The following is a 12,126-nucleotide window of genomic DNA, read 5'->3' on the forward strand; positions in this document are numbered from 1 at the left end:
TGAGATCAAACTTTTGCCACTCTTATTGGTCGTCTCATGCATACGTAGTATGAAACACGTATTACGGTAATAACTCCTTTCCCATGGACCGTATGTCTACACCTTCAATACCATACAGATGATAGTTCAGACATACCCAATGTCTAACTTGAGTTCACGTATCTACTCATTCACAAAATTCATCATAACTCACATTTGGCATCATAGACAGATAAAGTAAAATATGTTGGGTATTTTACTTTCGGACATAGTAAGTATTATGTCCTCATCTTAACACCCAGTTAAGGCGACATACGTATTTTAAGCTTGAGCTCTCGATTATCACCTAGATAATAAGCTTAAAAATAGTCTCATCTCTATCTATCACACAGTAAATAGAGGCGATTACCCGTGTGAGTGGGCTAATCTTATATCTGTCCGACATACTTTCTCAACTTAAAGTAATGCACTGAGCATTAAGATGCATAAAGATCAAACAAAGATTCATAGGCATTAATGATGAAAAACACAAAATCATCAAATGTGAACACTTAGGGAAATTACAATATTCAGTACATCAGCCTCTACGCAATCCTAGAGATTTCATATGGCCACAAAAACACATCTCTAAGTATTGGCTTTGTCATAGGATCTGCTACCATTCTATGCGTAGTATGTACTCTAAGTTCACATCTTTTCGTGCAATCATATCATTGACAAAAGTATACTTGGTATCTATATGTTTGGTCTTGCCATGATATTTTGGATCTTTGGTGTACGCTTTTGCTGCTTGGCTATCACAGTTAATCAACAATGAATCTGCAGCACATCAAATAACACCTAAATGATCCAAACAATCTCTTAAGCCAAACATCTTCTTTTATTGCTGCTGATAATGCCACGAACTCAGTTTCCATCGTGGACAAGGCTATACACATTTTGTTTCTTACTGCTCCAACATATGGTGCCATTATTCGGTAAGAAAACAAATCCAGAGGTAGATTTTCTTTCATTTAAATCTCCTCCCAATCAGCATCGAGAATAGCCTTTGAGTTGCGAGATCCTTTCCATAATAACTCAACGTATAATCAGCAGTCCCCTTTAGATACCTTAGTATTCTTTTAACGGCTTTCAATGTGCTTGACCTGGATTGGATTGGTATCTACTCACCATTTCAACTGCAAAACATATGTTAGGTCTTGTACACGTCATAGCGTACATCAAGCTCCCAACAGCACTAGCATAAGGAACATATTTCGTTTGTTCCTTCTCTTGTGGAGTCCTTGGACACAGTCTATGGCTCAATCCTTCACATTTTGCAATAAGAGTGTCTATGGGTTTATAATCTTGATATCCTTCAATTCAAAATATGGAAGACAACCAACTTTTATATTTGGTAGATAACTAATTATTCACGGTGACAAACTCCATATTACTTCCAGCAATTAGGGTCCGCATGAGAACATTTCTTGGCTGGGAACAATTTTTTTTCAGAAATAGTTCTTTTCTATTTCTATTTCGGGGAACAATTTCTATGTAAAAAACCCGTTTGATAACTACACAAAATTTTTACTCTAGAAATAGAAAAAGAATAGAAATGCGTTTGGTAAAAACAGTTTATTTTTTATATTTATTTGTGTTTTATTTTTTCCGGTATACCGGGCCACCGCCGGACGCCGCCGCCGCACGCCGCCGCCGGACGAGCGCCGGCGGTCGACGGCGGCCGATGGGCCGTGCGGCGGCGATTGGCGGCCGGAGTCGGGGCGGTGCTCGTCGGCGGGCGTGCGGCGGCGGCGGCGGCGCCCGGCGGCGATCGCGGTCGATCGGCGGCGGCGGCGGCGGCAGCGGTCGGTCAGCCTCCGGCGACCCGGCGGCCGCCGCGGGGCAACGATCGGCCGTCGGCGATGGTCGGTCGGCCTCGAGCCACCGGGCGGCGTCCGGGCGTCGTCCGGCGGTGACCGGCGACGACGGTCGGTCGGCGACCGGTGGCGTCCGGCGGTGACAGGGCGGCGGTCGGTCGGCGGCGGCGGTGGCGGCGGCGCCGGCGGTGGCGGCGGTCGGTCGGCCTCCGGCGACCCGGCGGCAGCCGGCAGCGCCCGGCGGCGTCCGGTGATGACCGGCGGTGACCGGCGACGTCGATCGGCCTCCGGCGACCCGGCGGCGGCGGCGGTCGGCCGGCGGCGGTGGACGACGGCGGGTGGTGGTCAACGGCGGTCAATGGCGGTTAGCAAGAGAAGAATAAAAGAAAAAAAAATTCACTTATTTCTTAAACTTGTTCCAGGAACAAGAAGCAACTTTTTTTACTTCTCATTTCTATTCCAAAACCATTCCAAGGCTAACTTTTTGTTCACGGGAATAAAAACTAACTTGCCGTTATCAAACAAGTTTCTATTCTTTTTGTTCGGGAAGAGAAGAATAGAAATTTTTGGGCAGGGAAGGTTACCATGCGGACCCTTAGTATATCATCAACATATAATGATATGATCACAAATTGATCCTTGGATCTTTTGATATATACACAATAATCCTTATCAATCATTGTAAAATCTTATGCCATTATGGCATTATGAAAACATATATATCATTGTCTTGATGACTGCTTAAGGCCATATATCGACCTCAAAAGTCGACATACCTTTTCTTCTTGGCCTTTCACTATGAAACCAGCAGGTTGTTCCATATATACTTCTTCCTTTAATTCTCCATTGAGGAGGGCAGTCTTTACATCCATTTGATGTACTTCAAGATCCATACTAGCCACTATTGCCAAAATAATGCGAATCGAGGTAAATCTCACTACAGGAGAAAATGTATCTTCATAATCAATATCTTCCTGTTGATTATACCCCTTCGCCACAAGGTGAGCTTTATGCCTTTCTATTGAGCCATCAGCCTTTCGCTTTATTTTGAGAACCAACTTGTTTCCAATAGCTCTGCGTCCATTTTGGAAGATCAACCGGTTCCTAAACATGGTTTCACTTCATTGACTCATTTCCTCTTTCATTACATAAATCCAATTTTCCTTACTAGGGCATTTCAGAGCCTCATTAATATTTCTTGGCTCATTCTTATCTCGTGGAACAATTATAAAAGTTTCCCTTCAATGTCAAAACGTCGATGGGGAATACTTTGGCGACTTGTTCGCTGTATATGAGAGATTGTACACTTAGCACATCATTTCCCATTATGCTCCCACTCGGATTAGATAATGACGATATCATCTCATCTTGTAGTTGTAATTAAGAATGAGTTGAATTCAATTCATCACTTCTCATATTACTCCCACTTGGATGAAATCCATTAATATCATTATCTTGATCCAAGGTTTCAAATAGGAAGTAATCTTCCCTTATTTTGCCCTTTTAGGAAATTCATTCATTAAGAATGTGACATCCCGTAATTCAAATTCAGTTATTCTCCCACTTTCCTGCTCACCTATGAACACATACCCTTTCGAGTGTTCGGAGTATCTCATTAAAATACTCTTTTTCCTTTGGGACTCATTTTCCCAAACTTGTGAGAGGACTCATGAGTATAGGCAGCATAACCCCATGGCTTAAGTAAACTTAAGTCCGGTTTCTACCTACCCATAACTCATATGGAGTGGAACTAACTGATTTGGAAGGCACCCGGTTAAGTATTTAAGCAGCAGTTAATAACGCATCACTCCAAAAAGTGATATGTAAGTTAGCATGCGCCATCATGGACCTAACCATTTCCAGTAGGGTTCTATTTCTTCTCTCCGCAACACCATTTTGTTGAGGAGTATATAGAATAGACAACTGTCTTTCTATTCCATTTTCATCACATAATTTTCTGAACTTATCAGATAAATATTCTCAACCTCGATCAAATCTCAATGCTTTTATTTTCTTGTCTAATTGATTTTCTACTAAATTCATAAACCTTTTTGAAACAACATAATGCTTCAGATTTATGAGAAATCAAAAAGACATATCTGAATCGAGTATACTCATCTATAAAAGTGATGAAATAAACAGCCCAATGCCTTCTTCTCACAGTCATTAAACCACAGACATCATAATGGATTAAATGCAGAGGAAACTCAGCTCTTTATCTTTTCCAAATGGTTTCCTTGTCATTTTCCCTACTAGGCAATGCTCACATATGGGCAAATCGACTTTTTCAATGTTGCCCAACAAGCCCTCTTTGGCTAGTCTATTCATACATTGTTGGCCAATATGACCAAGTCTAGCATGCCACACATTCACATCATTATCATATGAAGTAGGAGACGTGAAACAAGGGAATAACATATTGACATCACCACAGTCAACATTCAGTACAATAAAACCATCCAGAAAGTGACTACAACCATAGTAGTTTGTATCCAAATACAAATCTACATCACGTTATTATGGAAGTTCACACAAAAACCAAGCTTAACCAACATCAAAACAGACAATTAAATTTCGACGAATCTCCGGAGCATTTAGAACATCATGTAGGAACAAGTTGCGTCCACCACACATGTTCAATTGGCAGGTGACAATCCCTTTAACTTCATTTCTAGAGTTGTTTCCCACATAGATCACTTAGTTCCAGTTGGTATCGTCGAATTCCACAAAGGATCCTTATCCTTCACTACATGGTCTGTCGCTCCTGAATCTACAGTCCACAAAGGATTGGATTCAACCAATAATGCAGAACTTGACACATAAGTAAAGTTCTTAAATGTATAAGAGGTGTTTACCTTTCTCGGCTCTCAACAATTGCGAGCATAGTGACCTCTCTTGTCACAATTGTAACACCTCACCCTTGACATTTTCTTAACTTGAGGACGTTTTCCTCTCATGTGTTGGTTAACTCTTGATCTCTTGCAACAAGGACTTGATCCTTTGCATTCCCACATATTGAACGAATCAATACGCTTGCGCTTAGAGCTCAAAGCCCTTTCTGAGCTAGAACCAGCATTGTAAATATTTATTTTCAGCTCACATGCCGTTAAGCGGTCCTCTACCAGCTCAAGGTGGCGCACAACATCCTCAAGATCTTCCATAACATGGTCAAAAGCTTCTAGTGCTTCTTACTTTTCCAGCACATATTGAATCTTCATATTCAATATTTCACAATTGTTGCCATTCACATCAGCAATTACGTTCTTAGTTGCTGAATCCATCAATCTGAACACATCAGACATATGTGCACGAATAATTAATGCCTATCATTTATGCATCCACTTTGCACAGACCCATCATATCAATGAATAATTTCAAGTAAGGTTTCAGAATCAAAAGGTCACTACGTTTCCAATCATCCTCCAAAAATCCTAACTTAAAACTATCATTAATATGATTGCCTTATGTAAAATCAATTCTATGAAGTTACAAAAACTTCTAAACTACCCACAGCTAATTACCCACAACAATCAACAATAACATAAAGCAAAATAATTTACATCCAATAAAATAATAATGCTTTCAACTAATACAACAATTCATTACACTAAGTAATATATCCAAAAAGAAATATCAATATAGAAAGAGATATTCAACACTCAAAAACATCTCAAACTAATCTAAGAAATAATTAGGGAATGTCCCTTCTAATCTATTAGTCAAAACATTTGAGAAAACTAAAGGCGCATTTGCCAACCATGGAAAAACTTTTGGAGAGCTCTCATGTCGCCACCAAGGCGCATTCACTCTGCGCCATGTGGCGCTCAATCTAAGGGTTGAAGTTTTGCCAACTCAATTCTATAGTATTCTCTTACAAAAGCTTCCACTAGCCCCATCGTAATCCGGGACCACGTTGACCTCCCATAGCCGATCTAACATTGCTTGCCATTAAGGTGGAAGAGTGTTCATCAAAGCCGGCACCTTCTCAAAGTCCGGCATAAGATAACCATTCCGGATGATTTCTGTATCATCCGATTGACCTTGACCATATGTGATACTAAATCACCATCAAGCCACCGATAATCATCTAACTCTTTCAATCAGCCTTTTCAGTCTAGCTCTTCCTTCGTCCATTCTCGAGATTACAGGTATCCGTGCATAACGCATCATAGTTCCTGCAACAAATGCAGAACTAAAATGGATCATTATAATCCATAATAAACAAAATGGAAAATACATAATTTTCCATGATTCATGCAACAAATGCAAAATAAAAATGGATTACCTATAACCCACATAGGCATAAATGAAAAAGAAACAAATTCTTTTTCTTTTTTTTCGGGTCAACGGTCAAAGTCAACGGCCAACGGTCGTTGGTCAACGGTCAACGGGTCAGTGGCCGGTCAACGATCGGTCAACGGTCAAGTCGTCGGACCGGCGGGTCGTCGGGGGCGGGCCGGTCGCGTGAACTGAGTTGCACGCGTGCGCGGGCGACGTCACGCAGACGTCGGCACGTGCCGCGCGTGTCGGGGTCTCGCGCGGGTCGGGTCGGGTTGCCGGTCGGGTCGCCGGCCGGTGACCGCTCGGCCAACCGGCGTCATTGCTAACGTCATTGATGACGTCACCCCAATGGTTACTGACCGTTGGGTGACGTCATGTTGACGTCAGCACGCGTCGGTCCGTCGACTGGCGCGTGCCGGTTCGCCGACCACTGGCGCCCATGCGCCGGTTCGCCGCCGGCACGTGTGGCGCACGCGCTGGCCGATGCCGTGCGCCGGCGCGTGGCGCCCGCGCGCAGCGGCCGCCACGGCGCGCGTGTGGGCGCGTGCGGCGTCATCCGGCGGCGCACGACATGTCACCGGACTCGTCTCGACGAGCCCTTTCTCCTAATTCCTTCAGAATTCGATTTCGACCTACGAAGACTCAGAAAAATGGCCGAACAGCACTCGGGTGTCGGGATTTTCTTCCCGATCCGTACGACCGAAGGTTTTCGCGAAAAATCAATAAAAAAAAATGTCAAACAAGTCGGGAAAAACGTGAATTAGGGCTCTGATACCAATGTTGGGAATAACGGATCCCCGAAAATCGGATTCGACACTAAATCGAACCCCTAAATCAATGCGGAAGACGAAGCCCGGGAAAACACGTATCACCGATCGTAAAGCACACCACGGATTCGAGCGTACCTTGTTAGCCACAGATTAGACACCAACGCCGATAAGAGGAAGAGAAACTGGCCCTGTTCGATCCGATGAAGCCTTGAAGGAGAGAAAACAGTGGCCTTATTCTTACTGTTTTTCTTTTGTTGGAGAGAGAGCAAGGGAGAGAACGTACGTACGTTCTAATTCCAAGAGGTGTCTTCTCTCTCTCTCTCCTCCCTTTTATACCTTCCCCTTCCACGGGCCCTATTCATTCCCGCCCAACATGGGCGGACGGGCCTTAAGTCCATTACTAATAAAAACCATCAACGGCCTTCGTCGTCACCCTCATTTACACCAGAGAATACTCCACAACCGCCGCCTCCGCCACCACCCGCCAGCAACGCGCCCCTCTGCCATCGACCATCATCAACACCCTCCTTCACTACGCATCCAAGTCCAACGACAGGCCTTAAGCCCATCACCAATTAAAACCATCACCCTCAACCATCACTCAGAAGCGAAGTACTGCATGGATGAATTTCACTATACCATCGGGTGATTGCCCCCCAAAAAAGTTTCTATTTGAGCATAATGCCGATGAGAGACAACGTCAAGACAAAGCAACTTGCCTGAAATTGCCAGCTCTGTGCTGCATACCTGACAAGAGCTCCCACAGGCCCAGTCCTTGAAATTGGATGGTGATGGCTTAGTCGTAGAGTGAGAGTTTAGAGCTGCCAAAGCCATTGATATCTGCGTGAGGAAGATTATCTCCTCCCGCCAGTGCTTGTCCCTTCGTACAAAGGAAACCCACTCTGTGACGTCCACCAGGTATTTGTGATTTTACCCAACTGAATCCTTTGTGTAATTCACGGATTTAAATATGTTGACTACTAGTTTCGTGATATTCTTTCTCTCTCTTTTTAGTTTTTTCCTGTTATATTGATGCCCTGGTCAATCTAGATGGATGAGTTTATTCCATTTCCACACAATTTCGTGTAAAATTTTTGGGAGGGTTGCTGCTGTCCGTTGGTTTAATGCTGTTATGAGACCGGCTTATGTTGTGTGTCTCGTAGAATTTTCCTTGATGAGATTTTTTCTTATTGTGTATGGGAGGCTCAGTCAAGTGAGAACTTCAGTTCTTCACAGGTTTACAGGTACCAACTCTTGACAATACTTTAGTGGAAGAATCTAATCGAGCCTAACAAATGGCAAGAGTGGCACAGAGCATGGGAGGAAGTTTCTGTCTGTATTTGGAAATCTGTGAAGTTCCTGTTATGTACCATTTAAGAAGGTAATCTTGTTCATTTTGATTTTTGATTTTTGATTTTTTCTTTTCTCTGCATTGCTAGAAAAGATGATGCCAGGGATGACTTTGTTTTTCTTATGAATTGGAAATTAGAATTGGAAAACTGAGGTTGAGTTGCGTGGCCTTAACTTAGTGTTAGCTGACTCCACGTTTATGGTGCATCAATTGTGGTGCATTGATGGGAAAATTCTTGCATGCTACAACTGCTTGGATAGATGGCATATGCATCAGATAAAGGCGATAAACTTCAAGACATACACTAGGCTTAGGACTTTTTTTAAGTAAATTTCCCTGATATACATAAGTACCTGCACTTGGTTTGCATCTAAGCAAGAAGCATTATTATCATTGCATCCATTCCTACCATCAATCAAGTTTCTTTGAAGGTCCTATGAGCACTTGTAATATTGAACTGAGGATCAGTCCATCTGTCCTCCATGAGAGTTAGATACAAAGCTTGAATGCTTATTGTATATGCTTAAATAAACATACGCTTTGTTGATTTACAGATGGATCAAAAGCATTGTCATGCCCAACCCCACCTTCAAACAGACATGCTGGGACTCACCTTTCTAAGGAGAATAATACTACATAAATCATACTAGCACTCAATGTCATTAATTTATCTAGGAAAGTACTTTCATGGCAACATAAGAGTTCCACCATATAAGAAATTTTCCATTGTGTGCTCGTACGTCAAAAGATGCTGATAAAATGGTTAACGAGACTACATTAACTCCCAAAAACATAAGATTACTACCAAATTAGAAGTATTTCTTATAATATGAAATAGAGAAAAAGCATATCGATAAATGTACAATTGACATTTTGAAAACTGCATCTTTGCTTTTTCTTTTTTTTCGGCTTAGTCTGTTGAGCCTTAGCCTTTTGCTTCTTCTCGTATTTTCGCTTTCTAGTTGCATCAATAGGATAGAGGCAAATTTAGAAGCTACGAAGGATTCCATGAAAGAGTTCGCTCCTCTCTATCGCATCAATCATGACGGCAATTTGTTCGGTTCAATATTGTTGTCTTCACTTTAGAAAACAATCTAAATCCCGCATCGTGTTAATGATTGTGCATTTTGTTTGAAGAAATGCACGCTGGTCAATTATGAAGAAAATAAAGGCAGTGTATACTTTTTCTCAATCATCAAGCGTACATAGGTGTAATAATTGTACTAAACAGTTGATATTGCAGTTTTTTCACCTCTCAGTGTAGATAAGCAGTTGTTTTTTACTAAATTGAGTTGAATGGATTTCCATATGCATAAATTCTTTTTTATGCATACAAAAAACAAACGTTACCCATCCCGTGGTGGACGCATTGATTTGCACCCTGCCCCCTCATCCGGGAGGGGAAGGGTTTGAAACTTCGCGCCCCCATTGCGTGACTAAAATGCCGTGGGAGATGGGATCCAGTGGGTTGGTACCACAGTGGTTCCGGGGTCATAAAAAAAAAACAAAAAAACAAACAAACGTTATGTGATAATCATTAGAAATAGGAAATTCACATGGAAAATATCCATGGAACTCAGCTCGCACGCACTTGTGTGCCGTTTTAGCTATTGCATTCCTCTAAATTTATAAAAGAAATACGAAAGTAATCTCTACAGTGCACGAGGACTAGTCTATATAATAAGGGAAAACCCATTTCTGTCTGACTTTTGCTTAACTTCCAAAATTACCCTCACATAAAAAATAAAAAATAAAAACTGCTTAAAGGTGTATGAGGAAATGGCACGCCTTGGTCCTCGAGTGCTGAGATTTACCCGAGTTGCTAGGAGTTACTTTTACTGCTCAACCTCTGTCGTCGGTATTTCTTGATAAACCTTTAATCGTGATTGTGCAGGCATACATATAGAGTAGCTGATTGTGCGTGATGATACATGATGTTTATACCAAAATCTCGCCAGGCTCGTTGTCAGCCTTTTCAATGCAACGGGAAATACTTGCTTGGATTCGTGTCTAGTAAATTAAATGCATGACCATTGTTGATTTTTTGAGATTGACATACAGCATTCATGTGGATTCACAAAATTAATAGTTATGATCCACACAATTCAATGGACCAAGTCTAAGGAAGATATTCTCAATGTAGTGAATTTTATGGGAAGTGCACTGATATTCTATTATTCGTGTAAAGCTTCAAATAGTTAATTAGTTTGCTTTGATATACGTGCTTGCTATCTAAAATGTCGTCGGCATATCTCAAGAGTAACTCTTCATCAAGCAATTTATTTTTTGTTTGGTTGGCAATAATTAGGATCGTTTTGATGTTAGATAGCGTAAGATTGATACTTGAAGGAAAAGTTTTTTTATTTTATTTAATTTTCACAATGGGTAGTATCGAAAGATAGATACTGTACAAAAGAGTTGAGTTGTAAGACTTTAGGAAAAATTGTGGCAAAAGTCATAAACCTATTGTTCAGCGGTCAATTTAATAATAAATTTTTTTAATTATGCTAATTTAATCTTATATCTTTTAATAATTTATCAATGTAGTCCTTTTAACCAAATTAATCAAAAACTGCTGATGTGACGGTGCAGTCAATAATGTGACGTGACCGGATGATTTTTAATTTTTTTTTTTTAATTCATTTCCTTTCAAAATTGGCTAGTCTCAAGCCATGACAAGAGACCAACCACAAGCAATGGACAATGAGGGTTGGCCTCACTCTGGGCAAGGGTCGCCCTTGCCCAGTGATCGATGAGGGCCATCGAACCATCGTCCGTCTTGCTGACTGCAACAAAAAAGGGAAAGAAAAGAGAAAAATAAAATAAAGTCTGAAAATTGAGAAAAGTTACAAAAATTGTCCATATTATTGTTGACAATGTCACGTGGAATAGTTGGCATCCACATTATGATTTGTTCAAAACCTCTAAGGCGAGTTCATTTGTGTTGTTCAAAGTGTAATGTAGACGATAAAATGCTGGATTTCTTCCACACTAATTTGGATAGAGGCAAAATTTAGTGGTTACATTTCTAATCAATCTTGATTGCGATATGTTGGATTCAATATTGTTGTGTTCATTATAATTTTTTTTTTTTTTTATCAATCCAGGTCGGCACTTGATTTTTGCCTGCAAATTACATTTTTGTATAAAAAAGAAAAGGAGGGTTATAAAAATATATATAACAAATGACAAATAAAAAAAATAAAAAAAGTGCTTAATTGGGTCTAGTCCATCATACCTCGACCCACCAGACCAGATCATTCAAGTCCAAATTTTGATTCAATTTGGCATGGGCCCCTTTGAAAAGATTGGAATAAATTTCAATAATTTGCAGCCCAAGGCCTGGATCTCCTTCTAATTCGGTTCTCGATTTCAACTTCATCGCTCGTCTTCAAGCTTCGAGGAATCGGAATTCAGATTCCTCGCCGCATTCGTGCTCTTCAATCGCGATGCTCTTGCACTTGAGCTTCGAATTGTTTACTTAGTCGATGAGGTCGAACTTGTTACCCGGACCCTCAACAACCCGAAGCCTTTTAGCTTCCAGTTTTCTCTTGGCATGGAAGTTTATAAACTCATTTGATCGCTCAAACAGGATTAAAGAAAAAGCTATTTGTTCTCTCTCATTCTCTGATTTCTATTGTTTTTCGATTTTTGATTCACTTGGCGACATTGATTTCTCGATACTTGGGTGTGTCACCAGCATTTTGCCTCGGTCAGCGCTGATTCCACCGACGCAATCAGTTTGGGAGCTCATCTCCAGCCACGCTATCAATTCAGGATCTGTGTTTCCTCTTCGCCAAGCTTTACTTTTGATTCTTTCAGATGTTTGTCGCTGAAGTCTGCTCTCTTTAGGTTGTCGCAGATCGCGTTGGATTGGATTTCCTCT

At 41.3% G+C, this 12,126-nt stretch overlaps 1 long non-coding RNA gene across 2 annotated transcripts; it reads left to right on the forward strand.

The window, feature by feature from the left end:
* Positions 1 to 7,482: 7,482 nt before the first annotated feature.
* LOC104457313 lies at positions 7,483 to 10,478 on the forward strand. Of its 2 annotated transcripts, none has more exons than XR_005545231.1 (3): positions 7,483 to 7,807; positions 8,126 to 8,270; positions 10,135 to 10,478. It is a non-coding gene; the product is annotated as an uncharacterized LOC104457313 (long non-coding RNA). The 2 variants fall into 2 exon arrangements; XR_005545232.1 differs by lacking the exon at positions 10,135 to 10,478 and adding an exon at positions 8,795 to 9,549.
* The last annotated feature ends 1,648 nt before the right edge of the window (positions 10,479 to 12,126 follow it).

This window comes from Eucalyptus grandis, chromosome 8 (genome assembly GCF_016545825.1).
Source record: "Eucalyptus grandis isolate ANBG69807.140 chromosome 8, ASM1654582v1, whole genome shotgun sequence".
NCBI classification, from domain to species: domain Eukaryota; kingdom Viridiplantae; phylum Streptophyta; class Magnoliopsida; order Myrtales; family Myrtaceae; genus Eucalyptus; species Eucalyptus grandis.